At 43.5% G+C, this 25,402-nt stretch overlaps 1 non-coding gene across 1 annotated transcript; it reads left to right on the forward strand.

Annotated features, from left to right (window-relative positions):
• The first annotated feature begins 4,839 nt into the window (after positions 1-4,839).
• Positions 4,840-21,705, forward strand: LOC112238696. Its single transcript, XR_006083110.1, has 4 exons — positions 4,840-5,404; positions 20,410-20,462; positions 20,567-20,649; positions 20,907-21,705. It is a non-coding gene; the product is annotated as an uncharacterized LOC112238696 (transcript).
• The last annotated feature ends 3,697 nt before the right edge of the window (positions 21,706-25,402 follow it).

The following is a 25,402-nucleotide window of genomic DNA, read 5'->3' on the forward strand; positions in this document are numbered from 1 at the left end:
GTGGTGCGTGAATATGTATTCGACCCCTTTGCTATGAAGCCCCTAAATAAGATCTGGTGCAACCAATTACCTTCAGTAGTCACACAATTTGTTAAAGTCCACCTGTGTGCAATCTAACTGTCACATGATCTCAGTATATATACCTGTTCTGAAAGGCCCCAGAGTCTGCAACACCACTACGCAAGGGGCATCATGAAGACCAAGGAGCTCTCCAAACAGGTCAGGGACAAAGTTGTGGAGAAGTACAGATCAGGATTGGGTTATAAAAAAATATCCAAAACCTTGAACCTCCCACGGAGCACCATTAAATCCATTATTCAAAAATGGAAAGAATATGGCACCACAAGAAACCTGCCAAGAGCGGGCCGACCAGCAAAACTCACAGACCAGGCAAGGAGAGCATCAAAGAGACCAAAGATAACCCAGAAGGAGCTGCAAAGCTCCACAGCGGAGATTGGAGTATCTGTCCACAGGATCACTTTAAGCCGTTTCCTCCACAGAGCTGGGCTTTACGGAAGAGTGGCCAGAAAAAAGCAATTGCTTAAAGAAAAAAATAAGCAAACACGTTTGGTGTTCGCCAAAACGCATGTGGGAGACTCCCAAAACATTTGGAAGAAGGTACTCTGGTCAGACAAGACTAAAATGTATCTTTTTGGTCATCAAGGAAAACGCTATGTCTGCAAACCCAACACCTCTCATCACCCTGAGAACATCATCCCCACAGTGAAGCATGGTGGTGGCAGCATCATGCTATGGGGATGTTTTTCATCGGCAGGGACCGGGAAACTGGTCAGAATTGAAGGAATGATGGATGGCGCTAAATACAGGGAAATTCTTGAGGGAAACATGATTCAGTCTTCAAGAGATTTGGGACTGGGACGGAGGTTCACCTTCCAGCAGGACAATGACCCCAAGCATACTGCTAAAGCAACACTTGAGTGGTTAAGGGGAAACATTTAAATGTCTTGGAATGGCCTAGTCAAAGCCCAGACCTCAATCCATTTGAGAATCTGTGGTATGACTTAAAGAATGCTGTACACCAGCGGAACCCATCTAACTTGAAGGAGCTGGAGCAGTTTTTCCTTGAAGAATGGGGGGGTGTGTGAGTAGTTAAGCACGCTCAAGTTTTCTGTTTTTTTGTCTAATTTCTTGTTTGCTTCACAATAAAAATATTTTGCATCTTCAAAGTGGTAGGCATGTTTGTGTCAATCAAATGATACAAATCCCCAGGTTTTTCCAGGTTGTAAGGCAACAAAATAGGAAGATGGCCAAGGTGAATACTTTCACAAGCCACTGTATGTTGGTCTATTATATATCAAACAAAACTGACAGACTGCCCCCAAGTGGTAAAGGTATGAAACCACATCTCCACTTCTCTGATCCTCAACACTGGGGCCCCACAAGGGTGAGTGCTCAGCCTCCTCCTGTACTCCCTGTTCACCCATGACTGCGTGGCCTTGCACACCTCCAACTCAATCATCAAGTTTGCAGACGACACAACAGTAGTAGGCTTGATTACCAACAACGACGAGACAGCCTACAGGGAGGAGGTGAGGGCACTTGAGTGTGGTGTCAGGAAAACGACCTCTCACTCAACGTCAACAAAACAAAGGAGAGGATCGTGGACTTCAGGAAACAGCAGAAGGAGCACATCGACAGGACAGCAGTGGAGAAGGTGGAAGGTTTTAAGTTCCTCGGCGTACACATCACGGACAAACTAAAATGGTCCACCCAGACAGACAGTGTGGGGAAGAAGGCGCAACAGCGCCTCTAACTCAGGAGGCTGAACAAATTTGACTTGTCACCTAAAAACCCCCACAAACTTTTACAGATGAACAATTGAGAGCATCCTGTAGGGCTGTATCACCGCCTGGTACGGCAACTGTTGTTTTGCACACATGGTCCTGTTTTATCAAAATGCTGAGCTGATCAATGGGCAGTTCATTACCTCTGTGAAATGAACATGTATACTGAAAAAATATATAAATGCAACATGTAATGTTTTGGTCCCATGTTTCATGAGCTGAAATAAAAGATCCCAGAAATGTTCCATATGCACAAAAAGCTTATTTCTCTCAAATGTTGTGCACAAATTTGTTTACATCCCTCATAGTGGGCATTTTTCCTTTGCCAAGATAATCCATCCACCTGACAGGTGTGGCATATCAAGAAGCTGATTAAACAGCATGATCATTTCACAGATTCACCTTGTGCTGGCAACAAACGGCCACTCTATGTGCAGTTTTGTCACATGACTACATTAAAAGATACAGTAGGCCTATATATTTAAATCCAATTGAAATCAATTTCACGTTCAATAAATGTAGATTTATTTTGCTAATTGTAGGCTACTGTATCTAATTTTTGCCTCAATTTCATGATGTGTAGGCCTAACAACATGTGCTCAATGATGTTCCAAATATTTGATTTAGTGCATAGGGAAAATTGCCCTGGCTATTACGTCATAGACATGGCTATTTGCATTTATACAAAACATATGGACTCTCCCTTTAAAGAGGGGAGCGGGGTGAGGTTTTGTTTCTGCTGAAATGCTCTGAATTTGTAAAGAGGAAACTGAGGAAAGGGATTGCCCAGAGGAGACAGACAGTGAAAGCCCACCCCGCACGCAGTTTCACTATAATGTAACACATAATCATTTAAAATACCTATTTTAACTGTCTTTGAAAATCTTTTATATTTATATTGGTGTTCCATTGAATTTGTGCACAACAATTACTTATTGTTTTACACTAATTCAGTTAAATCAGATGTTTGCCATCAGACTGTCTTCTCTGTGAGTTTAGCTATTTGTATGTCTTCTGTGTATCCTTCCAGATCTTTCTCCTCCTTTTGACAAAATCTATTCAGCACTGACTAGTATAAACCTAATTTTGCTTACTGGGTTCAGATCTTTGGGAACACACTGAAAAGTAACTTGTCAGTCACCGCAAATTTGGATTAAAATGGCATGCCAGCTACAGTGTCTAGCCAGTTTCATTGTAAAAAATCTGATATAGTGGTGTGGTTCTCGGTAACGGCTGGACAGATCATAACGAGAGGAGGAGAGTATGTTGTGTACCTCCAAGTTGATTTGCACATTTTCATCGACATTGGTGTTTTATTGGCTTACTGTAGATATGATGGTAGGGAGATTTTAATATTGAGCTTCAACCAATGCCAAGCAACTATAATGATGGCATATGTTATAAACAAAATAATCTAATGCATTTAATATAGATTAGATATAGATTTGTTTCTATTTAATATTAATCTATTTAATATAGATTTGTTTTATGTTAGGAACTCAGTCAGGGTCTCACCTACTGTTGACAGTTAGAATAATAGAATACACAAGGTGCAATTTTGAAATTTGGTTGTGGGTCAGCAGTCACTCAATTAGCCATGTCAGCATTTTTTAAATTAGATTGGTAAATTAGTCTACCGGCCAGCTATCTAGCCTTGTAGTAAGCATGGTCGAATTACCGACCGGGGTGAGTCACATTGATAATCAGCTATCATATTAAAAACTGCAAACATTTGCCGCCACCCTATGGCAAAATGTGTAGAATTTGCAGGAAATTAGCTGTAAAATCGCACATTTTTCTCTCCGCCCCATGGCAAAATGAGTAGAATTGCATGAAATCAGTTATACAATTGCTAAATCTTCTCTCAGCCCCCTGACAAAATTTGTAGAATTGCCGGAAACGAACTTTAAAACAAAAAATAAATGTTTCTTGCAAAGTAGGTGGATGGTCTGTTATGCAGACCCACGAGCCACTGCGACCCCTCATGGTGAGTTCTGTTTTTCGGTGGCCCCCACCCCCATCATAGATGCCCATCCCTGGTCTTAGGGCCCTCATTAGGTATTGGGATGTTGACTATTCACTGTTTTCTTCACCCCTGACATAACTTCCCAGTTCCTCTGTAGCAGTGATGTCAGTCTGGTCAAAAGGGGTAGGGAGTACCAGAACCAGACAACTTGGTAACAATGCCACTTTGTGTAGGACCGGCCAGCGGTTATCAACCTTTTCTGTTCCAGGGTCCACCGAATCACTATCAAAAGCTCTTGAGGACCACCATTCTGTATTTTTTTACATAAAATATCTAATCTGTCAAATTTAGTCAATTTTATCAGTGAATGTGACAGATTAAAGGCTTACTATTATTATTGTAATAAACCATTTGCATTATGAAAAACAATGTAAAATTGCTTATAATACCATTAATACTCCCAGCTGATTTTATCATTTTTTTATATAAATTCGCTGGGCTACAGTAACAATTTGAGTTGTACCTGATGATCCGTTTACACTACTCATTGGTGTTTTACATTATGTGTATGAAGTATTTATAACTTTATCACCATAGAATTACATACAGAGTAAATTATAGGATATATGGTTATTACAGAGTATTCCAGGACTGCATTTGTAGTCACAAAACAAAGTTCAAATTAGTCATACGATCAGGTTTCATGGTACGTTATTGAGCAGCAGACAGTAGGCTGTCCTCTCACCAATGTCCCCAACTTGGCTTTCAGCTTCGTCCAGCATGCATGTCCTGTAGCTGGTTCGGATCCTGTGACCAGGGTAGGAGGACTAAGAATGATCCACAATAATGGTCTGAGCTTTCAGCTTCAAGGTTGTAGGCTATGTTTGCTGGGTTTGTCTGCATTTGAATACATTTCAAGTAGATCCCTACTCTGGATTTACATATAATTTGTGTAGAGAAAATTTGGATAGGGCACAGTACACGTTTCAAGTTTATTACTCTTATGTATGGGATAGGCTTGGTATACATTGTCAACAAAATGCTTACTTGCAGGTTCCATCTCGACAATACAACAACAATAAGAAATAGTAAAAAATAAGAATATTAACTTAAAGTACAGGTATACATCATGGACATATCCTCTCCTTTCAACTCAGTAGCACAGAAGAAAAAGAGAAGACCGAGAGAGGACCACTGAGGACTATTGAGATACACCCCAAGTGAAGTTTCGTTTCAACTGAAATGCTCGGAATGTTTAAGGAGGAAACCGAGAAAAGGGATTGCCCAGAGAAGACCGCTAAAGCCCACCCCCGCACGCAGTTTCAGTATTACACACAATCGTTTAAAATAACCATTTTAATTAACAAAGTCTTTGAAAATCTTTCATATTTCTATAATAGTGTTGAATTGAATTTGTCAACAACAACTTCATATTGGTTTACACTAATTCAGTGAAGTCAGATGTTTGCCATCAGACCGCCCCTCCGTGATATTATTTGAGTCTTCTGCATCCTTCCAGATCTTTCTCCTTTCAAAAAAATATTTTCAGCACCAGACCATCGTTTCTTCTCACCACAAAGACCAGCAAGCTATGTCATGTTGAAAGCTGTCATCAAAACTATAATCACGAGTGGTAAGTTTGCATTACGTTTTACATTATAAGAAAGCATCCAATATAATTATAATTTACATAAAATATGTTTTATGGTCAGTCTGATATCGATCCTCATTTGACATCGACGAGCCCGCGCACGTAGGTTATCCATTATCTGGATGTCAAATTTCTAAAGGCCTATTATTATTAATGACATTAAAACGTCCGTTGGAACCGATTGTCGTGTATTATGGAAATCTAGGACATGTTGCAGATTGAACTACAGTAGCCTAACATATAGGGCGAAAACTACAAGAAAAGGGTTACACTACACTCTTGGGAAAAAAGGTGCTATCTAGAACCTTAAAGGGTTCCTCAGCTGTCCCCATTGGAGAACCCTTTGAAGAAACGTTTTTGGTTCCAGGTAGAACCCTTTCGGGTTCAATGTAGAACCCTTTCTACAGAGGCTTCTTCGTGGAGTTTTTACATTTTATATAATTAAAGCCACAACCCTTCATTTGTGTTTCAGCTTTATGCAACCCCACCACTTGTTTACTCCCGCTATTAAATGAAGCCATGCGGAGCTGAATCCTGGTAGTAGGCCTATGTAATGAAATATTTTTGTCCACATTCAATTTTCCACAGCCAACAACACCTGTAAGCAACAGCAAAATCAGACAATCCCATAGTAGAATAGTTTACCAATTAGATTGTTCAACCTGTTGCATTCTATGCAGGGCAACCCCTAGCATTTTTGGGGCCCTAAGCAAGATTTTGTTGGCGTGCAAAACCTTGTGTAACGGCTCTCATATAGCTCATCGATGAAGGACTCAGTGCTGTTCTCTTTCACGGTTAATTCTCCATCAAAGTTGAACAACTCTTTGCTGCGTGATCTTGCGAACATACAGTACCAGTCAAAAGTTTGGACACACCTACTCATTCAAGGGTTTTTCTTTAATGTTACTATTTTCAACATTGTAGAATAATAGTGAAGACATCAAAACTATTAAATAACAAATATGGAATCATGTAGTGACCAACAAAGTGTTAAATAAATCTAAATATATTTAATATTTAAGACTCTTCAAAATAGCCACCCTTTGCCTTGATGACAGCTTTGCACACTCTTGGCATTCTCATCCAGCTTCACCTGTCATTTCCTTTCCAACAGTCTTGAAGGAGTTCTCACATGCTGAGCACTTGTTTGCTGCTTTTCCTTCACTCTGCTGTCCAACTCATTCCAAACCATCTCAATTGGGTTGAGATCGGGTGATTGTGGAGGCTAGGTCATCTGATGCAGCACTCCATCACACCTCCTCCTCAGTCATATAGCCCTTACACAGCCTGGAGGTGTGTTGGGTCATTATCCTGTTGGAAAAAAATAATAGTCCCACCAAGCGCAAACCAGATGGGATGGCGTATCGCTGCAGAATGCTGTGGTAGGCATGCTGGTTATGTGTGCCTTGAATTCAAAATAAATCACAGACAGTGTCACCAGCAAAGCACCATCACACCTCCTCCTACATGCTTCACAGTGGGAACCACACAGGCAGAGATCATCCATTCATCTACTCTTTATCTCACAAAGACATGGCGGTTAGAACCAAAAATCTCTAATTTGGACTCATCAGACCAAAGGGCAGATTTCCACCGGTCTAATGTCCATTGCTCATGTTTCCTGGCCCAAGCAAGTATTTTCTTCTTATTGGTGTCGCTTAGTAGTGGTTTCTTTGCAGAAATTTGACCATGAAAGCCTGACTCACACAGTCTCCTCTGAACAGTTGATGTTGAGTTGTGTTTGTTAGTTGAAATCTGTGAAGCATTTATTTGGGCTGCAATTTCTGAGGGTGGTAACTCTAATCAACTTATCCTCTGCAGCAGAGGTAACTCTGGGTCTTCCTGTGGCGGTCCTCATGAGAGCCAGTTTCATCATAGGGCTTGATGGTTTTTGCGACTGCACTTGAAGCATCTTTCAAAGTTCTTGAAATGTTCCGTATGGACTGACCTTCATGTCTTAAAGTAATGATGGGCTGTTGCTTCTCTTTGCTTATTTTAGCTGTTCTGGCTACAATATGGACTTGTTTTTTAAAAATAAATAGGGTTGGCTTCTGTATACCACCCCTACCTTGTCACAACACAACTGATTGGATCAAATGCATTAAGAAGGAAAGAAATTCCTCAAATTAACTTTTAACAAGGCACACCTGTTAATTGAAATGCATTCCAGGTGACTACCTCATGAAGCTGGTTGCAAGAATGCCAAGAGTGTGCAAAGCTGTCATCAAGGCAAAGGGTGGCTACTTTTAAGAATCTCAAATATAAAATATATTTTGATTTGTTTAACACTTTTTTGGTTACTACATGATTCCATATGTGTTATTTAATAGTTTTGATGTCTTCACTATTATTCTACAATGTAGAAAATAAAAAATAAAAACACTTGTAAGCTGACGTGGCTTATCGAGGGACTGTCAGTGACTGAAAACTGCTGATTCACAACCAAATTGCACCATGTGTATTCTACTATTCTAACTCTCAACAGTAAATTGAGACCCCGAGTTGTAGGCCCCTCTGGCCTGACTCCGCACCCACCACTCCTAGCTACGTAACATGTCCTTGCATTAGTTGTATAAGTAATACAGTGTGCTATACAACAAAAACAGTTTCTACATACAGTGCCTTCAGGAAGTATTCATACCCCTTGACTTATTCCACATTTTGTTGTGTTACAGCCTGAATCCAAAATGGATTAGATTTTTTTCTCACCCATCTTAACACAATACCCCATAATGTTAAAGTGAAAAAATGTTTTTAGAAACGTTTGCAATTTTATTGAAGTCAAAACTGTAACTCGGCCACTCAGGAACATTCACTGTCTTCTTGGTAAGCAACTCCAGTGTAGATTTGGCCTTGTGTTTTAGGTAAATTGTCCTACTGAAACGTGAATTGATCTCCCAGTGTCTGGTGGAAAGCAGACTGAACCAGATTTTTCTCTAGGATTTTGCCTGTACTTAGCTCCATTCCGTTTATTTTTTATCATGAAAACTCACCGGTCCTTCACAATTACAAGCATACTCATAGCATGATGCAGCCACCACTATGCTTGAAAATATGGAGAGTGGTACTCAATAAAACGTGGTATTGGATTTCGCCCAAGCAAACAGGATACATGTTTTGTTATTTTCTGCAGGCATCCTTCTTTTCCCTCTGTCTATTAGGTTAGTATTGTGGAGTAACTACAATGTTTTTGATCCATCCTCAGTTTTCTCCTATCACAGCCATTAAACTCTGTAACAGTTTTAAAGTCACAATTTTCCTCATGGTGAAATCCCTGAGTGGTTTCCTTCCTCTCCGGCAACTGAGTTAGGAAGGACGCTTGTATCTTTGTAGTGTTTAGCAGTGTGTTAAATCTGTGTTTGAAATTCATTGCTCGGCTGAGGGACCTTTACAGATAATTGTGTGTCGGGCAACAGAGATGAGGTAGTCACTCAAAAAATCATGTAGAACGCCTTACACGGAACCCAAACTGGCCTCACGCGTGCGCGCCATCGTGCATACATTTATTTTGTCCCCCTACACCATACGCGATCACGACACTCAGGTTAAAATATCAAAACAAACTCTGAGCCAATTACCTTAATTTGGGGACAGGTCGAAAAGCATTAGACATTTATGGCAATTTAGCTAGTTAGCTTGCACTTTCGAGCTCATTTGTCCTATTTAGCTAGCTTGCTGTTTCTAGTTAATTTGTCCTGGGATATAAACATTGAGTTGTTATTTTACCTGAAATGCACAAGGTTCTCTACTCTGACAAATTTCATCCACACATAAAATGGTAAACCGAATCGTTTCTAGTCATCTCTTCTCCTTCCAGGCTTTTTCATCTTTGAATTTATTGGCATCAAAACTTTCATAGTATTACCACGACGACTGGCAACACAGTTCGTCTTTCAATCACCCACGTGGGTATAACCAATGAGGAGATGGCACGTGGGTACCTGCTTCTATAAACCAATGAGGAGATAGGAGAGGCAGGACTTGCATCGCGATCTGCGTCAGAAATAGAAAGGACTTGTATTTTAGCCCTTGGCAACGCAGACGCTCGTTGACCCGCGTGAGGAGTGTGGGTGCAATGATTGAATAACATACATTTCTACATTTATTTTGCAGCCACATGTGCGAGCGGTGTAGTCAGGGTATTAGGCTAACGGCCACTGACGTTTGATTTTGTAAATACCCCCCCCCTCCCCACACACACACTCACAAAAAAAGCTATAACCTGCTCCTTCCCTGACTTTTCCTAAATGTTTGAGTTTTACATTGCCCGTTTGTCAGAATGTTTATATCACAAACAGAAAACTTTTTTTCCACACCTATTCTGAACCTAACCCGCCAAGACGATGCATTGTGGGACATTGATACCCAGCCAGGTGCTAATGTGTATCTCTCTCCTCACTGAATGAATGACAAATTAATGAATGGGTGTTAATTGTGCACGTTACTTCACAATTTAATTTAAATTAGGCCTTACTGAATGATAAGAAGGGTGAAGAGGTTAATTTTGTAACGGCTTTCTTCTATCTCCTCCTCTGACGAAGAGGTGTAGCAAGGATCGGACCAAAATGCAGCGTGGCTATTGCAATCCATGTTTATTAAATAATAAAGAAACACGAACTTACAAAAAACAATAAACGTAATGTGAAAACCGAAACAGCCCTATCTGGTGCAAACACAAAGACAGGAACAATCACCCACAAAATACACAGTGAAACCCAGGCTACCTAAATATGGTTCCCAATCAGAGACAATGAGAATCACCTGACTCTGATTGAGAACCGCCTCAGGCAGCCAAGCCTATGCTAGACACACCCCTAATCAGCCACAATCCCAATGCCTACAAAAACCCAAATACGACAACACAATAAACCCATGTCACACCCTGGCCTGAACAAATAATTAAAGAAAACACAAAATACTAAGACCAAGGCGTGACAGAACCCCCCCCAAGGTGCGGACTCCCGGACGCACCTCAAAACCATAGGGAGGGTCCGGGTGGGCGTCTGTCCATGGTGGCGGCTCCGGCTCGGGACGTGGACCCCACTCCATAAATGTCTTAGTTCCTCCCCCTTGCGTCCTGGGATAGTCCACCACCCTCGCCGCCGACCATGACCTCGTAGTCCTCACCCAGAACCCCACTGGACTGAGGGGCAGCTCGTGACTGAGGGGAAGCTCGGGACTGAGGGGCAGCCTGGGACTGAGGGGCAGCCCGGGACTGAGGGGCAGCCCGGGACTGAGGGGCAGCCCGGGACTGAGGGGCAGCCCGGGACTGAGGGGCAGCCCGGGACTGAGGGGCAGCCCGGGACTGAGGGGAAGCCCAGTACTGAGAGGAAGCCCAGTACTGAGAGGAAGCTCCGGCAGATCCTGGCTGGCTGGCGGATCTGGAAGAGTCTGGTTGACTGGCAGATCTGGAAGAGTCTGGTTGACTGGCAGATCTGGAAGAGTCTGGTTGACTGGCAGATCTGGAAGATCATGGCTGACTGGCGGATCTAGCTGCTCTGGCTGCTCCATGCAGACTGACAGCTCTGGCTGCTCCATGTAGATTGGCAACTCTGGCTGCTCCATGCAGATTGACAGCTCTGGCTTCTCCATGCAGACTGGCAGCTCCGGCTGCTCCATGCAGACTGACAGCTCTGGCTGCTCCATGCAGACTGGTTGCTTTGTGCAGACTGACAGCTCTGGCTGCTCCATGCAAACTGGCAGCTCAGGCTGCTCCATGCAGACTGGCAGCTCTGGCTGCTCCATGCAGACTGACAGCTCTGGCTGCTCCATGCAGACTGACATCTCTGGCTGCTCCATGCAGACTGACAGCTCTGGCTGCTCTATGCAGACTGACAGCTCTGGCTGCTCTATGCAGACTGGCAGCTCCATGCAGACTGGCAACTCTATGCAGACTGGCAGCTCTATGCAGACTGGCAGCTCTGGCTGCTCCATGCAACCTGGCAGCTCTGGCTGCGTTGAACAGGCAGGAGGCTCCTGTAGCGCTGTAGAGGAGGAAGGCTCTGGAAGCGCTGAACAGGCGGGAGATTCCGACAGCTCAGGAGAGGAGGAAAACGCTGGCTGCGCTGAACAGGCGGGAGGCTCCGACAGCGCTAGAGAGAAGGAAGGCTCTGGCTGTGCTGAACAGGCGAGGCGCACTGAAGGCTTGGTACGTGGTGCTGGAACTGGTGGTACTGGATCGAGGACACGCACAGGAAGCCTGGTGCGGGGAGCTGCTACCGGAGGACTGGTGTGTGGAGGTGGCTCTGGATAGACCGGACCGTGCAGGCGCACTGGAGCTCTTGAGCACCGAGCCTGCCCAACCTTACTTGGCTCGATGCCCACTCTAGCCCGGCTAATATGAAGAGCTGGTATGTACCGTACCGGGCTATGCACCCGCACTGGAGACACCGTGCGCTCACTAGCATAACACGGTGCCTGCCCGGTCTCTTTAGCCCCCCGGTAAGCACAGGGAGTTTGCGCAGGTCTCCTACCTGGCATCGCCATACTCCCTGTGAGCCCCCCCCCCAATACATTTTTGGGGGTGACTCTCAGGCTTCCATCCGCGTCGCCGTGCTGCCTCTTCATACCAGCGCCTCTCCGCTCTCGCCGCCTCCAGTTCTTCTTTGGGGCGTCGATATTCACAAGGCTGTGCCCAGGGTCCTTTTCCGTCCAATATCTCTTCCCAAGTCCAGAAGTCCTTTGATCGCTGCTCCTCACGATTAACAGGGAGAGTTGGCTCAGGTCTGACTCCTGACTCTGCCACTCTCTCCCTGAGACCCCCCCCAATACATTTTTGGGGCTGCTTTTCGGGTTTCTTTCTGCGCCGCCGTGTCTTTCTCTTCGACTCCATTCTCCTATAGCCCTCTTCGCACTGCTCCAGCGAATCCCAGGCGGGCTCCGGCACTCTCTCTGGGTCGACCGCCCACCTGTCTATTTCCTCCCAAGTCGTATACTCCATACTCCTGCTGTCCATAACGTCCTCCCATGTCCATTCCTCCTTTCGCTGCTCCTGCTGTCGCTGCCTGTTACCACGCCGCTCGGTCCGGGTGTGGTGGGTGATTCTGTAACGGCTTTTTTCTATCTCCTCCTCTGACGAAGAGGTGTAGCAAGGATCGGACCAAAATGCAGCGTGGCTATTGCAATCCATGTTTATTAAATAATAAAGAAACACGAACTTACAAAAAACAATAAACGTAATGTGAAAACCGAAACAGCCCTATCTGGTGCAAACACAAAGACAGGAACAATCACCCACAAAATACACAGTGAAACCCAGGCTACCTAAATATGGTTCCCAATCAGAGACAACGAGAATCACCTGACTCTGATTGAGAACCGCCTCAGGCAGCCAAGCCTATGCTAGACACACCCCTAATCAGCCACAATCCCAATGCCTACAAAAACCCCAATACGACAACAAAATAAACCCATGTCACACCCTGGCCTGAACAAATAATTAAAGAAAACACAAAATACTAAGACCAAGGCGTGACAAATTTAATTTAGAAAGACAATAGTGTAATGATTAGTTTGTGTTATGCCTATTTATCAGCTTTGGTGCTCATGTTTATAGCAAATAATTTAACCGCGCGCCTTGCAGATTGATAGTTTTTCGTTTTACTTTAAAGAGAATGGTAATGACTGTTTTATTTACTATAATGCTATTACTAATTAGATGTATTGTAAGGGAAATGAAAACAGGCTACCTGTTGCAGTAGGCCTTTAGAATAATGCAAGTTGATGAGCAAGGGGAAACAATTGATGTCAGTCAGCCAGACCCATCAAAACTACAACTAAAATGTACCGAAACTCATTTCTCTTATAATAATAAGAGTTAGCGTATAGACACGATTAAATTGACAGTAGTCTGACGAGTGACATTATTATCAGTTGTCAAATTATACATGAAGAGATCTTATTTGACAGATGCAGGGAAAGGAGCATTACTTTATCAAATCCTCCTTCAGTCACATGCAGGTAAAACATTTTGATTTCTATGTAGTATCAGAAAGAGCATATTCTGCAGTTTCTATGACACTTATCTTTGTCAAGTAGCTCTCAAAATTCAAGAGATGCAGCTCTATTTTCAAATGTCACTTTTTCCAAGAATATCTGTGCTGTCCATGCTTTCATTACTTGACCACTAGCAGTGGCAGCAATGCTCTGGCTGCTAAGCAGACTAGTAACATAATAAACATACAATTCTCCATTCTGTTATCTTTTAAATACATTTTCTTATTTCCACAATGTTTGCTTTAAACCTGCCAAAACAAATGTATAATGGACTTCTTTGTGATGGACTCGTTTTTACATAAAGCCTAGAGCAGGGCTATTCAACTCTTTCCCTATGATGGACCGGAGCCTGCTGGTGTTCTGCTCTTACCTGATAATGAATTGCACACCCCTGGTGTCCCATGTCTAAATCAGTCCCTGATTATAGGGGAACAATGAAAAAACGCAGGCCAGAGTTGAGGTCCAGAGTTGAGTTTGAGGGGTCTAGAGTAACATAAACTAATGAAAATGCTATTATGTTCTTTGAAATAATAGTTTTTTAGTTTTCTAATGTTACCTGAGACCTTTATAAAGACAACCAAATAATTATTCTTTCAATAGCATATATGAAATGTTATTATTAGACTGTTATAATGTTGATGTGTCATTGACTGGAAGTGTGGAAATTTAGGACTTTTTTCACTAGGACAGAATTCTACAAAACATATCCTTGACTCTATCTAAAAACAATAACTATTGTTATATTTTCACATGGATGTATTTAGACTATTATTTCTTCATGAAATTCATGTTTTATAATGAATTGTTTATGCACTATTTATAAAGTCTTGGTGCTTATGTTTGCGTACCTTGCAGGTTGGTATGCATCTGAAATGGGACACCTGGCAACCTTCTCAACGTTCTCTCGCGGGCACTAATAGGCTAAAAGGCCAGGTGGTTCTAGTGTTAAGTGCTATTATTGCACACAGAGTCCATGCAACTTATTAGTTGACTTGTTAAGCACATTTTTACTCCTGAATGTAGTATTGCTATAAAAAAAGAGGGTGGAATGTTTATTGACTCAAGACATTTCAGCTTTTCATTTTAAAACATTTCGGAAAACATAATTCCACTTTGACAGTATGGGGTTATTGTGTGTATGCCAGTGACAAAAAATCTCAATTGAATTATGCGCTTTAGCGATTGCCAATGGTGTTGAATGCATAGGGAAGACTGGGGCTAAGTACCCAGGGCTAAGTGTAGCCTACATTATATTCACAGTACATAATCCTTGGTTGGCTGAATGCCAGTGGAACATTTCTTTTGGACATTCAAGTCAACAATATGTTGCTAACTTATGTTTAGACTTTAGAGTTTGTGATCTAGCTATTGATTAGCCCAATCCGGTAAATGTAGATGGGAAACCCCCAGCCTATTTATTTATAGCTGCTGTGCTGCATCAGGTGATAATGCATATTGCTAAATAGCTTTTTTTCTCCACCTTTATTTAACCAGGTAGGCTAGTTGAGAACAAGTTCTCATTTACAACTGTGACCTGGCCAAGATAAAGCAAAGCAGCATGACACAGACAACAACACAGAGTTACACATGGAGTAAACTATAAACAAGCCAATAGCACAATAAACAAGTCAATGACACAGTCGAAAAAAGAAAGTCTATATACAGTGTGTGCAAAAGGCATGAGGAGGTAGGCAATAAGTAGGCCAAAGGAGCGAATAATTACAATTTAGCAGATTAACACTGGAGTGATAAATGAGCAGATGATGATGTGCAAGTAGAGATACTGGTGTGCAAGAGAGCAGAAAAGTAAATTAAATAAAAACAGTATGGGGATGAGGTAGGTAGATTGGGTGGGGTATTTACAGATGAACTATGTACAGCTGCAGCGATCGGTTAGCTGCCCAGATAGCTGATGTTTAAAGTTAGTGAGGGAAATAAAATTGTCCAACTTCAGCGATTTTTGCAATTCATTCCAGTCACTGGCAGCAGAGACCTGGAAGGAAAGGCGGCCAAATGAGGTGTTGGCTTTGGGGATGATCAGTGAGATATACCTGCTGGAACGTGTGCTACGAGTTGGTGTTGTTATTGACCAGTGAACTGAGATAAGGCGGAGCTTTACCTAGCATAGACTTATAGATGACCTGGAGCCAGTGGGTCTGGCGACGAATATGTAGCGAGGGCCAGCCGATTAGAGCATACAGGTTGCAGTGGTGGGTGGTATAAGGGGATTTGGTAACAAAATGGATGGCACTGTGATAGACTGCATCCATTTTGCTGAGTAGAGTATTGGAAGCTATTTTGTAGATGACATTGCCGAAGTCGAGGATCGGTAGGATAGTCAGTTTTACTAGGGTAAGTTTGGCGGCGTGAGTGAAGGAGGCTTTGTTGCGAAATAGGAAGCCGATTCTAGATTTGATTTTGGATTGGAGATGTTTAATATGAGTCTGGAAGGAGAGTTTACAGTCTAACCAGACACCTAGGTATTTATAGTTGTCCACATATTCTAGGTTGGAACCGTCCAGGGTGGTGATGCTAGTCGGGTGGGCGGGTGTGGGCAGCGAACGGTTGAAAAGCATGCATTTGGTTTTACTAGCGTTTAAGAGCAGTTGGAGGCCACCGAAGGAGTGTTGTATGGCATTGAAGCTCGTGTGGAGGTTAGTTAGCACAGTGTCCAAGGAAGGGCCAGAAGTAAACAGAATGGTGCCGTCTGCGTAGCGGTGGATCAGGGAATCGCCCGCAGCAAGAGCGTCATCATTGATATATACAGAGAAAAGAGTCGGCCCGAGAACTGAACACTTGTGGTACCCCCATAGAGACTGCCAGAGGTCTGGACAACAGGCCCTCCGATTTGACACACTGAACTCTGTCTGCAAAGTTGTTGGTGAACCAAGCGAGGCAGTCATTAGAAAAACCAAGGCTATTGAGTCTGGAATACGGTGATTGACAGAGTCGAAAGCTTTGGCCAGGTCGATGAAGACGGCTGCACAGTCTTTTATCGATGGCGGTTATGATATTGTTTCGTACCTTGAGCTTGGCTGAGGTGCCCTCGTGACCGGCTCGGAAACCGGATTGCACAGAGGAGAAGGTACAGTGGGATTTGAAATGGTCAGTGATCTGTTTATTAACTTGGCTTTTGAAGACTTTAGATAGGCAGGGCAGGATGGATATAGGTCTGTAACAGTTTGGGTCTAGGGTGTCACCCCCTTTGAAGAGGGGGGTGACCGCGGCGGCTTTCCAATCTTTAGGGATCTCGGACGATACGAAAGACAGGTTGAACAGGCTGGTAATAGGAGTTGCAACAATGGCGGCGGATAGTTTTAGAAAGAGAGGGTCCAGATTGTCTAGCCCAGCTGATTTGTACGGGTCAAGGTTTTGCAGCTCTTTCAGAACATCTGCTATCTGGATTTGGGTGAAGGAGAAGCTGGGGAGGCGTGGGCGAGTAGCTGCAAGGGAGGGGGCTGTTGGCCGGGGTTGGAGTTGTTGGCCAGGGTTGGAGTAGCCAGGAGGACGGCATGGCCAGCCGTTGAGAAATGCTTATTGAAAGTTTTGATTATCATGGAATTATCGGTGGTGACCGTGTTACCTAGCCTCAGTGCAGTGGGCAGCTGGGAGGAGGTGCTCTTGTTCTCCATGGGCTATACAGTGTCCCAAAACCTTTTGGAGTTAGAGCTACAGGATGCAAATTTCTGATTGAAAAAGCTAGCCTTTGCTTTCCTGACTGACTGTGTGTATTGATTCCTGACTTCCCTGAACAGTTGCATATCGCGGGGACTATTCGATGCTATTGCGGTCCGCCACAGGATGTTTTTGTGCTGGTCAAGGGCAGTCAGGTCTTTGAGTGAACTAAGGGCTATATCTGTTCTTAGTTCTGCATTTTTTGAATGGGGCATGCTTATCTATGATGGTGAGGAAATTACTTTTAAAGAATGACCAGGCATCCTCAACTGACAGGATGAGGTCAATATCCTTCCAGGATACCCGGGCCACGTCGATTAGAAAGGCCTGCTTGCATAAGTGTTTTAGGGAGCCTTTGATAGTGATGAGGGGTGGTCGTTTGACTGTAGACCCGTTATGAATGCAGGCAATGAGGCACTGATCGCTGAAATCCTGATTGAAAACAGCAGCGGTATATTTGGAGGGCAAGTTGGTTAGGATGATATCTATGAGGGTGCCCATGTTTACAGATTTAGGATTGTACCTGGTGGGTTCCTTGATGATTTGTGTGAGATTGAGGCCATCTAGCTTAGATTGTAGGACTGCCGGGGTGTTAAGCGTATCCCAGTTTAGGTCACCTAACAGAACGAACTCTGAAGCTTGATGGGGGGCGATCAATTCACAAATGGTGTCCAGGGCACAGCTGGGAGCGGAGGGGGGTCGATAGCAGGCGGCAACAGTGAGAGACTTATTTCTGGAGAGATTAATTTTTAAAATTAGAAGTTCGAACTGTTTGGGTATAGACCTGGAAAGTATGACAGAACTTTGCAGGCTTTCTCTGCAATAGATTGCAACTCCTCCCCCTTTGGCAGTTCTATTTTGACGGAAAATGTTATAGTTGGGTATGCAAATCTCAGAATTTTTAGTGGCCTTCCTAAGCCAGGATTCAGACACGGCAAGGACATCAGGGTTGGCGGAGTATGCTAAAGCAGTGAGTAAAACAAACTTAGGTAGGAGGCTTCTGATGTTGACATGCATGAAACCAAGGCTTTTTCGATCACAGAAGTCAACAAATGAGGGTGCCTGGGGACACGCAGGGGAACAGAGGAAGAGTAGGATGAGGGTACAGCTAAAGGCTATCAAAACTGGTTGCCTAGAGCATTGGGGACAAAGAATAAAAGGAGCGATTTCTGGGCGTGGTAGAATAGATTCAGGGCATAATGTGCAGATGATTATGGTGGGGTGCGGGTACAGCGGAGATAAGCCCAAGCACTGAGTGATGATAAGAGAGGTTGTATTTCTGGACATGCTGGTTATAATGGGTGAGGTCACCGCATGTGTGGGAGGTGGGACAAAGGAGGTATCAGAGGTATGATGAGTGGAACTAGGGGCTCCATTGTAAACTAAAACAATGATAACTAACCTAAACAACAGTATACAAGGCATATTGACGTTTGAGAGAGACATACAGCGAGGCATAAAGTAATCACAGGTGTTGATTGGGAGAGCTAGCTAAGACAACAACAGGTGAGACAACAACAGCTAATCAGCTAAAACAACAACAACAGGTAAAATGGCGATGACTGGGCAGAGAGGGTCGGTTACACTGTTAAATCAGCTGTCAATAATCTTATTGTTAACATCCATATACAGTGGTTAACTACACACAGAGCCTGAGTTTGCGGCTGGGGCCGACAAATAAACAGAATGGAGTACCGTGATTGATGAACAGTCCAGCAGGCATCAGCTATGTAGCCAAGTGATCATAGGGTCCTGCCTGATAATATTGACAAATATGTTATTGGGAGCATTTTATGTCTAAGATGTCAGCATCATTTTATTTTAATTCATTTTGGAGTAGAATGTCCTTATAAAAAGTCACTAAAACTGACTTTCTCGCTGTCATTATCCCCCAAAATGACAAATCAAATCAAATCAAATTTATTTATATAGCCCTTCGTACATCAGCTGATATCTCAAAGTGCTGTACAGAAACCCAGCCTAAAACCCCAAACAGCAAGTAATGCAGGTGTAGAAGCACGGTGGCTAGGAAAAACTCCCTAGAAAGGCCAAAACCTAGGAAGAAACCTAGAGAGGAACCAGGCTATGTGGGGTGGCCAGTCCTCTTCTGGCTGTGCCGGGTGGAGATTATAACAGAACATGGCCAAGATGTTCAAATGTTCATAAATGACCAGCATGGTCGAATAATAATAAGGCAGAACAGTTGAAACTGGAGCAGCAGCACAGTCAGGTGGAAGTTGAAACTGGAGCAGCAGCATGGCCAGGTGGACTGGGGACAGCAAGGAGTCATCATGTCAGGTAGTCCTGGGGCATGGTCCTAGGGCTCAGGTCAGTTGAAACTGGAACAGCAGCATGGCCAGGTGGACTGGGGACAGCAAGGAGTCATCATGTCAGGTAGTCCTGGAGCTCAGGTCCTAGGGCTCGGGTCCTCCGAGAGAGAGAAAGAAAGAGAGAAGGAGAGAATTAGAGAACGCACACTTAGATTCACACAGGACACCGAATAGGACAGGAGAAGTACTCCAGATATAACAAACTGACCCCAGCCCCCGACACATAAACTACTGCAGCATAAATACTGGAGGCTGAGACAGGAGGGGTCAGGAGACACTGTGGCCCCATCCGAGGTCACCCCGGACAGGGCCAAACAGGAAGGATATAACCCCACCCACTTTGCCAAAGCACAGCCCCCACACCACTAGAGGGATATCTTCAACCACCAACTTACCATCCTGAGACAAGGCTGAGTATAGCCCACAAAGATCTCCGCCACGGCACAACCCAAGGGGGGGGCGCCAACCCAGACAGGATGACCACAACAGTGAATCAACCCACTCAGGTGACGCACCCCCTCCAGGGACGGCATGAGAGAGCCCCAGTAAGCCAGTGACCCAGTGACATAATTAATTGAAATGACCATTGAACAGCATTAGGTATTATTGACATACTATTTGTTTCTTTGGGATCATTACAACTGCATATTTGTACCATTTTGTTTTTTTTTCTTAGACACCCAGCTCCCTTCTTTTGGGATTTGCAGACCACGGCTACATCTTGTCTTACACAGAGTAGCTGCTAGTTACACAGAGTAGCTGCTACATTCAGAGCCTGAATCGAAACTGAATTGTTTAATTTAACTTTGTTTGACCTCGTGATTTTATCTGTTCATTGAAACTGTTTGTGCCTCGGACATTATTCAAAACGAATTTGGAAGTGATTGGATCAGCAAGTGTGCACCACCTTAGTTACAATGTTTGTGATGGTATCCTTTTACAGTTTCACAACAATATATTCTTGCCCTCCTTGTTTTATGTTTACAGCAACACGGCAGCACAGCCTTTATGCAGGTATGGTGAAGACAGAAAGAAATTGGGTAAATCAAGTTTTGTTGGTTTAATTCTGAATCTCTCTGGCCTATTCAATGGGTGACTATACTGAATTTCATGTAATGGAATATAATGTCGCAATATTTTTCAGCTTCTCTGTAACTTTGACTGAAGAACCACTTCAGTGAAAAGGATTCAATGGATTTCAGTATGGCTGAACAAGTCGAAATCAAGGTATATAACAAATAATAAATCATCTCTCCACAATATGCTGTTTTTTCAGAAACACCAAAACTACATTCAGAATCTGGGGTTGTCTTTCAATTTGTTTTCTGCTTGGTTTATACAGTATACACATCGGTTATGTTCTGCTTGTGGTCATAGCTTTAGATGGGATAAAACACTGTTAAATCAGCTGTCAATAATCTTATTGTTAACATCCATATACAGTGGCTTATACATTTGAATGAAATTTGACTATTTTATTTCAGAATGAAGATGACAAACCAACTGACCTGCCAGATGAGATTAAGGATTGGAATAAACATCACGTGAAACAATGGGCTCTCAACAAGGCTTGTGTGGATGGTGAATCTGCAAATATCTTGCTTCAGCAGAACATTAATGGGCCCAGTCTTTTACTTTTAGAAAAATCTGATTTACAAGAGGTGGGTGTCACACTGGGGCCTGCAAAGTTGATCATTCACAAGAGGGATGAACATTTGAAATTTAAGAAAGAGCAGTTGAGTAGCCCAACAACAAATCAGTCTGGGAGACCATGCAAGCCGTACCCTTTTCATCGACACCATGATGCCTGCAGATACAAGGCGAACAGCGTTCTTGATGTAACAGAATCCGGTGCATCAGACTATATTGAACCCTGTCATGAATATAAAGGATACATCCATATGTCAGAGGCAGCTGTAGAGAGCAAAATGGAAAAGTTCACTGATGAGGTTATTCGATTTGCAGCAGCCTGCATGAATAGCCGCACTAATGGCACCATACATTTTGGAGTTGGTGACAAGCCAGACTTTGTTCATGGGCAAGTTTTGGGAGTTAGCGTCCTGGATAAAGAGGCATATGTCAATGCTCTGCCACAAGCCATTGAGGGTCATTTTGAGTATAGACATATCCAGACAGCCAAGATGTGCATCAAACCACCTCGATTTGTTGAGGTTCTCAATCCTGATATGACATCCTCAGAGAAGTATGTGATAGAAGTGGACATCGTGCCAGACTTTGTGATCTGTCAAGAGAACTTCTATCACGTTTTCCGCTTGGATACAAGGAAATCAAAGAGGAAGTCCAAAAGCAAAGAAACCGAAAAGAGGAGAAAAACTCTTCTTCATTCGTGATCACAGCAGCAGCAGGGATCTCCTTGCACTAACCACTTTTGCCAAGCCAAATGAAGAATACAATAGGTTTATCGACGATGTGCCACAGCTGTCACTGCTAAGAAAACAAGCGGAGGAAAATCGCCTTAGTGTGGTTAAAAGTAGTGTCCAGGGCTCCAGACTAAGTGAAATGATAACAGGTGGATCCCAATCCTTAGACAAGTCCCACTTCGAGCGGTATTTGATAGTGACAAACAAATCACATTTAGTTCAATTGGAATCCCTGGGATTTATTCCTGAACTAAACCCAACTGCTGTTTTGGACTTTGACCCTGAGTCGGCAAAACATGGATTGATGAAGCACTTTGAAGAGCAGAGTACAATAAATATCCACTTGCCAGTACAATATAAAATCACAGAGGCTGTCGAGGACATTGCTAGCAAGCTAAAACTGACTCGAAACACCAGCTGGATCCTCTGCAATGGGGGTATCGAAAGAGAGAGACCCTCAGATGTAGATGACTGGTTAATAGAGAAAGGAGCGTCTGTACGAAATGTGATTTCATTTCTGTGTCGGAAAGACGTGCTACCACACAAGAGATTCCTGGTTATTTTTATATTGCTATCTACTGTGAGTGAGAAAATGGACCCTCTGCTTGAGACCTTCAGCACATTCTGGCAGGAGCTCAGAGGAACAGAGCAAATACTTTGCATCTGTGAAAATGAAGAAGCATTCACCTGCTGGAGGGACCTGATTGAATCCCGCTATGGATTAGACATTAAAGCAAGATCAATCTATGAGCTCAGTTTTGCTGAAGTTAACGGCACCGTCCTCAGCCTGTGGTCAGACAACCGGAAATCCAGCCGTTTCCTACCCTGTGGAGGAGGCAGCAAAGTGATGTTAAAAAAGAAAGAAGAGGGCAGCCTAGACATCCTGAATGTGCTGTGTGTGAATCAGTGTGAGGGAGGAAATGAAGACAAGGCCATCATACAGGAGAAGTTCTACAAAGGAGGAAAGGTGTTATGGTGGAACTTCTATTTCTCTGAGCAGCCAGGATCCATGCCATTCATCAAACGGGACAAGTTTGATTTCATCATGAACACTGTCCTACCAGCTTTGAGCTCTTTGAGAAAAGCTTGTGTGTCCTTCAAACTTTTGCATGTCCCAGGATGTGGTGGAACTACACTAGCCATGCATATATTATGGGCACTGAAAGACAAGTTCCGTTGTGCTGTTCTGAGGGACAGAACCGCGGATCATGTTGTTGTTGCCGAGCAGGTGGTCAAGCTACTGATGTATGAGACAACAAAGCAATCTCCCCGGATTCCTGTGTTGCTCATGCTAGATGACTTTGAGGAGATGGATGACGCATATGATTTGCAGCAGCTCATTGAGAAGGAATGTGTCAAGAAGGACATTGGATCTAGATCCCCGCAGGTCATTCTACTCAATTGCATGAGGGCTGAGTCTTGGGAGAAGACTGAATCAACTGAAGACACTGTGTTCATTGGCAATAACCTCTCTGAAATGGAGCAGAGGCAGTTCGAGAAAAAACTGGAGGAGATTGAGAAGACCTACAAGAATGCAGACACATTCTACGCTTTCATGATCATGAAGAAGAACTTTTCACCCGAGTATATACAGGGTGTGGCTCGCAACACCCTAAAGAGCTTCAACATAAATCACAAACATGCACAACTCATTGCTGTTCTGGTCTTGTTGAATGTCTACTGCAAGGGTGCAACACTCTCAGTCTCTCTCTGTGAAGAGTTTCTTGGCCTCCAGACCAAGCCACATAGTGGGTCCTCTGATGTTAAGGCTGGATTTGGGAAGTTTTCCACTCTAGTGACCTGCTGCACAGAGGAGGCTAAGGTTGTATTTGAGGCAGTGAGAATGATCCACTCAAGCATGGCCGTGCACTGTTTGAAGGAGCTTACAACCACATACAGTGTAACCAAAGCTGAGATCACTGATCTACTGCTCACCACAGACAAGCTTTATGAGTGCATACAGGGCAAAGATAAACTCATGAAGGATGTTCACACCATGTTAGTGAAAAGACATCACTCAGTCAAGGGTGAAGATTCTCAATTTTCACCTCTCATCCAGGATATTGCAAAGGAGACACCAGGTGTTGAAGAAAATGTTCTATTCAATGCAGCCAAGCGCTTTGAAAAAGATGCTGTCATCTCTCAGCTTCTTGCCAGATACCAATACCTGAAGAAAAGGGATTTCAGGGAGGCAAAAGACTGGGCAAAGAATGCGAAAGATCTTTCCAGAGATAACTCCTACATTTCTGACACATCTGCACAAGTGATCAAGCATGAGCTAAAGAGTGAAATACAAAGTGACAAAGAAGATCCCATAAGACCTGAAAGGCTCAAAGGCTATCTTAGAATGGCCCAGTCAGCAACAGAGGCCTTCAGGGATACACAGGAAATTGCAAAGAAGGAGGCTACTCTGAGAGTACAAAACAAGAGAGACAACAGCCCTTTCAACACTGCAGGGTGCCTTGGAGAAATTCAGGTTGCAGTCATCATCATCGAAATACTGGAAAAATGTCCAGTGTTTTCTTCAGGCAATTGCCATCATGATATTCTGAGTGAAGTTCTGTCTGGCAGATTTACAATCCAAGATGTTGCGAGGAATGATTCCAAACATCACAAACATGCCTTGTATTACTGCATTCTCCGGGAATTTGAAGATCTTTTGTACAACCTCAGACATAACATGAAGAGGCATTTTGATTTTCTTGACAGCTTTCATGTCAATTTGGGCCCCAGGTTCACCCTGAAAGACAGTCGAGAGGAAAGAACTCGACAGGAGCTCTTCCGGTGCTTTTATCAATACAGTGACCTCTTTTGCAAGACAGATTCCACAGAATTAATGAAAAACAAGAACCTGAGCATCATGCTCCAAATTCACAAGGCAAGGCAATTTTTGGAGATGAGAAAAGCTGATACTTACTCTGGGATTCTAAATTGTCTCTCTAATGTTACCTCAACTGACATGATGGTAAAGATAGTCCGGCAGTATGACTTCATTCTGAGTAAAACTCCTGAAAGGAGCGTGAGAGAAATGGTCAATTTCATCTATGCCAATGTTGTGCTAAGCTGTGTCAAACCTGAATCTCAACACCTTCGCCCGTATAAGATTCTCATTGATCTTCTTTGCCAAGTTCTTCAAGGTCAAATCCCATATGGTGAGACCTTGGCATTGCACTTCATTGCTGTAGCTCTGCTGTGGCCACAACGGATCTTTATGTCACAAACTGTGGAGTCTCAGAAGTTGGGAAGCTATGTGTCACAGATGAGGACATCATTCTGGAATGAGATGAAGTCTGTGTTGAATGGAAAGTCACCTGTTGTCCATTTCTTCTTGGGGAAGAAACAGGGCTATGACCGTCTTATCCACCTTGGAGAACTTGAGAGGTGTGTAAGCCCACAAAACTTTGCTTCGCTCTGGGAAAATGGCAAAATATGGAAGCATGAGAGGGTCAAGGAGCTCCTTTGCAGGGTGACAGGATGGGTTCAAAGAAAATTAATTTTGGCAGTTACCTGGAACACAGGCTCAAAGATCGAAGTCATTCCAATGTTCAAAAGCCAGCTTTGTGGAAAAATCGAGGGAGAAAATGTGTCTTTTGTCATTG

This window comes from Oncorhynchus tshawytscha, linkage group LG03 (genome assembly GCF_018296145.1).
Source record: "Oncorhynchus tshawytscha isolate Ot180627B linkage group LG03, Otsh_v2.0, whole genome shotgun sequence".
Taxonomy (NCBI): domain Eukaryota; kingdom Metazoa; phylum Chordata; class Actinopteri; order Salmoniformes; family Salmonidae; genus Oncorhynchus; species Oncorhynchus tshawytscha.